This window comes from Gossypium hirsutum, chromosome D11 (assembly GCF_007990345.1).
Source record: "Gossypium hirsutum isolate 1008001.06 chromosome D11, Gossypium_hirsutum_v2.1, whole genome shotgun sequence".
NCBI lineage: Eukaryota > Viridiplantae > Streptophyta > Magnoliopsida > Malvales > Malvaceae > Gossypium > Gossypium hirsutum.
Window position 1 is genome coordinate 27,401,715 of NC_053447.1, and position 5,348 is coordinate 27,407,062.

A 5,348-nucleotide genomic window follows, 5' to 3' on the forward strand; every position below is an offset into this window, starting at 1 on the left:
TAAGGATTATTTCATTGTTTTCTTATTTGTATCTCTTTGAGAAGGGTTTGTGTCTTAAGGTTTGAGTAGAAACCTTAAGGGAGTTTGTAAGGTTAAACCTTGTCCTCAAAGATTATCAAATTAGTGAATTTGGAAAAATCCTTTGTGGTGGAAAGCTAAGGTAGTGGAGTAGGCAATTGGGGCTGAACCACTCTAAATTCTTGTGTCAAAATTTTCTATCCTTATTCTCTAGCTTCCACAAAATTTTAAAAGTCAATTCACCCCCTCTTGGCAATTTTGGTTTGATTATTTGAGCTAAAAAATAACAAGAATAATAAATATGCAATTTTATCTACTTGTTCTAGTGTTTCATATTTGTTAGGTTATTCCCTATTTAATATTTAACATAAACTCATTTTCATCATATGTTGGTCTTTGATTGAGTTCATATTCATCTTCATCTTTATCTAGATCCGTATAATTAATATTCTCAACATCTCTTTCTATGTACTCTTCGAAGTATAGATCATCTCAAACTCACCTATGAATGAAGTTTTGCAGTATGCAACATACTAGTACGATCCAACCTTTTTTTATGCTACATTAAGATGATGTTATTAATATGAGAAATATTTTTCTAGAACAACAAATGTCTTTTCAACCATATTTTGCCTTGAATGTCTCAAATTAAGGAGTTCGCAAGCCATCTCTAGTCTTGTGTTTAGCTCCATTCTCTCAAATGATATTATTCCCCCACAATATGATGTAGGTCTCTAGTGCTTGTGTTTAACTCCATTATCTCAAATGTTATTATACCCCCGCGATATGATGTAGATAAACCTTTTGCATTTGAATAATTAGTATTTACCATATAATATTTGGGTGCATGGTGCAAATAGTCTATAGCTTTAATGTAATAACCCGTTTTTAGTGGTGTTGGAAACGGTGATTTCGGGATCTCGATTTCGGTTAGTGAGTTAGTAGTTACTATTTATTTATTATTTACAGAATTAGTACGGGATCGTATAAAAATTTGGTATGTTAATTTTACTGTTTAGTTAATTAATTAAGTAAAAAAGACAAAATTATAAAAGTTACGAAAGTTAAGAGTCATTAGTTAGAAGGGTTAAATGATAATTAATTTTTGAGTTAGTGGGTTTAGTTGATAATTAAACCACCTATATAACTAATGGACGATAATGACCATTGGTTGTTTAATTTCTAAGGTTTAAACTTAAGGATAAAATAGTAAATAAATTAATAAAATAACATAAACAAAGATAATGAGTGATCATCTTCTTCCTTCAAACACTTTCAATTGAAACCACCATAGAAAGAAGCTTGGGAGAGTTGGTTCATGTTCTTGTTTTGCATGTAAGTGATTTTGGTTTTTGATTTTGTTAATTTTTGTATTTTCATGATCGTTGAAGCTTAATTCATTCAACCCATATGTCATTTTGTAAAATTTTGAAGAGTTTGTGAGTTTATCATGTATGAATTTAGATGTGTTGTTGTTTGTGAATGAATTTATAAGTTTGAGGATGATTCTAGATGGCTTTGTGACGTAGTTGTTGGTTTTGAAGTTAAGGGCTTAATTGTTATAATTTTGAAATTTCAAGGGTTTCTAGCTAATATCTAGTTATTTAGGGGCTATTAAAGATTTTGTAAAAGTTCTTCTAATCCAATTCGTTTAAATTTAGAAGTTAAAGATTAAAAACTAATTTTCATAGAATGTAAAAGCTTGGGGATAATTGCATAAAATGCCCTTAATTAGTGAATTGTAGAATTTTATGTTATAAGATGTTTTAAAGTGTTTAATTGAATTAATTGAGTTAAATTATTATAATTAGATCAAGAAACGAGTATATCAGTAGATAAATGCGGAAAGGAAAAATCAGTTGAGTAATTATTGTCGAATACTAGTCGCCACTGCACAAGTAAGTTCGTATTATAATTATTCCTATGTTTTTAATGATTTCAACTTGTTACACATTTTATTATAATTAGATTTAATTTTATTATTATCTATTGATTGATTAGAAAATAAATAGTAAATGAATAAACTAGGTACGGGATGTACTTTATTTAGCAGGCCTTGAGTCAGTGATTATTTAGTAGGCCTTGAGCCGTCGTTTATTTAGCAGGTCTTGAGCCGGTGATTATTTAGCAGGCCTTGAGTTGATTTTTATTTAGCAGGGCCTTGAGTCGGTTTTTATTTACCAGGCCTTGAGCTAGTGTTTATTTAGCAGCCTTTGAACCGGTGATTATTTAGTAGGCTTTGAGCTAGTGATTAGTTAGCAGGTACTATGTACTTGTGATATAGATTGTATCGATGGCTTGAGATCTTGCATGTGTTGCGGATACTTTGAAGTTTGTGTGAGCAGCATCGTGAATCGATTAAAGTTCTAAAGTTAACTCGAATAAGTATTATTATTTTGACTATCTGGAATGAGATGTTATTATAACGATAATTTGGTTTATAATCGTTTATCATGTGGTATCTTAATGATATAAAGTATCTCGGTTTAAATGTTTTGAAAAGCTGAAACGACGGTATATGAGTAAGAATTTTTAGTTACATACTTTGTATGTTTTATAATTAAGTAAAATGTATGTGATCTTTGCTTACGAACTTACTGAGCTATATGAAAACTTACTTTGTTTTGGTTGTATTTCCTTGTAGGTTGTCAGGCTTTTGCTGTTGATTGGAAGGTTTGGAGATCACACTATCTGGAATTTTCGTTAGTTGTTTGTTAATTTTGGTCTGGTTATAAATGTCATGTATATAGGATGATGTTTTGTTAAGGTTGTGAATGTCTTGGTATTTTGATTGTAAATGTCTTAAGGTGTAAGGTTAATATATTTTTTGATAAAGATGACCTTTTGGTAATGTATGTTAAAGTCATTTTTGTAATGGTACTTAGGTTGGCATATGATGTCAAGCTTTATTGATAATGTTGTTGGTTCATGAAACCTAGATAGATGAAATGAATGGATTTGAGAACTTTGTATGCAAACTAATTTGGTTTAAAGTGTGATTTTTGGATTGGTAATTGAATTGTGGTGTCATTGAGGGCACATTAGTTTGGCTGTTAGGTTGTATGCTTTATTGTGTTTTGGACTTATTTGAATGCATTTGAAGGTAAAAAAATGAGTGGTTTTAGGTTCGGTTTGTTACCCAAGTAATATGTGAAAGTTTCCTTGATTTTAAAGTCATTTTTAGGTACACAGGGCCTGGGACATGGGATGTCACATAGCCATGTGTCACACACGATCTACTCACACGGTCGCGTGTCTTGTTATCTTTCATTGTAGGTTGGTTAACACGGGCACAGTGAGATACACAGCCTGGGGACATGGCTGTGTGGCCCTGACAAATACGGGCACAGAGAATTATACAGCCTGAGGACATACCCATGTGACCCTGAAGAACACAGGCATAGTGAGTTACACGGTTTGAGCACATGGACGTGTAGGGTAGCCACATGGCCATGTTTAGGGTGACACGAGCTGGCCTTTTTCATATAACTTGGCCACACGGCCGTGTGACCCCTGTTTTCACTTTTCACTTCAAAATTTTGTTAAAGTTTCAATTTAACCCAGATTTGATCCTGGTTTGTTTTAAATGTTTTGCAAGCTCGATTTAGGTTTCAAATTGTTTGAAAAGCATGAAAAATGATTGATGATAGGTTATTTTGATTATGTTTGTTTTAAATTATAAACTATGTTAAAGTTTGATAGTTGTAATATCTTATAACTCGAGACAGTGACTAAACTGGGTATAGGGTGTTACATTTAATCATAAAAACTTATATAAACTTAATTTAGAAAAAGGCTTATGCTAAGTTATAACCCTTTTTATAATATGTAAATTAAGTAAAAAATAATATAAAATTTATAATATATAACCTTTATAAAAAAAATTATAAAGTGTCAAATAACTCTTATAACACTTCTTATAAATAATAATTTTCTTTGTTATAACTTTAAAAAATTACTTTTTTTTAAAAAATAAGTTGTGATAAAAAATTGTAACACTTCTTTTTTACGAATAAGTATATTATTTTTATAATATATAACATGAATGCATAAATAAGTTATGTCCATACTTTTTATAAGTAAATATAGGGTAAAGTACACCAACAATCACTCAACTTTCAACTCAGTCACTCAACTTTCAAAAAATAATAAATCAATCACTAACGTTATCGAAAAGTGACAAATTAGTCATCCACTAACATTTTCCATTATAAGTCTAACAGGACAGGTGACATGGCCAATTAACTAGCTGATGTGGCTTAACCCGGTGACAAGAAACAAAAAAAACCATCAGAGATCTGAACTTTTCCTTCCTCACTGTTTATTCACCCCTCACAACTTCCCGCCTCTTAACTTGGTGAAGAAGACTTCCAATCGATCTATAAATTTCCTTAATGATTTTATAGATTTCCTTAACGATGTTTCGTCTGTGAATCAACCTCAATTTTATAGGTTTTCTTAATTATTTCTAGATCTAGGGTTAGGTTCTATTAGGAATTAGGAATTGAGAATTGGGGCTTTTATAGATTTCCTCTCTCTGTTTTTGGGTTGAGTCGTTACAATTAGTTGAAAAATGGTGGAGATGAAGAGGCAGGGACCCTGGCTATTACAAGAGAAGAAGGCCTAAACTTTTTTATTTCCTTTTACTTTTTCTTCTTTCTTTTGCCTTCATATTGGCTCATCATTTCTTTAGCTTTTCTTTTGCTTTATCTAATCTCTCTAAGCTCTTTTTCTTCCTTTCGTAGGTTTCAATTAATTTCCTCTACTTTTTTTTTTTGCTCACTGTTTATGCATCTTGACTTCTTTTACATGTTTTTTAGTAGATCCTTTTGTTGTACAAAATGACAACCTTGCTAGTGATGGGATGTAAATGCTCCTCTTTGTTCTTCAATCTCAAATGGTTAGTAGTTAGTACTATTTTTTTTCTTTCTTTTGCACCTTCTTGGTATAACCGAACAACCTTTCATATCAAGAAATTGGCTTCTTTTCTTCTTCTTCTTCTACTACCCAACTAGGGTTCTTAAATGGGTCTGCTTAAATGACAACAAGCCCTCCAACGTGGTCGGTTAAATGACAGGTCACTTTTCCATTACGTTTGTAACATAAAATGGTTAGTAGGACTGATTTGTTATTTTTTGAAAGTTGAGTGACTAAGTTGAAAGTTGAGTGGCTATTGGTGTACTTTACTCATAAATGTATTATAATACTTTTATAACATGTAATTATTTTTTATAATAAACTTTTTGGCCATAACTTTAAAAAAATAGGTTTTAAATAATATAAAATTTAGTTATAACTTTATAAAATACACATAAATTATTTTTATAATA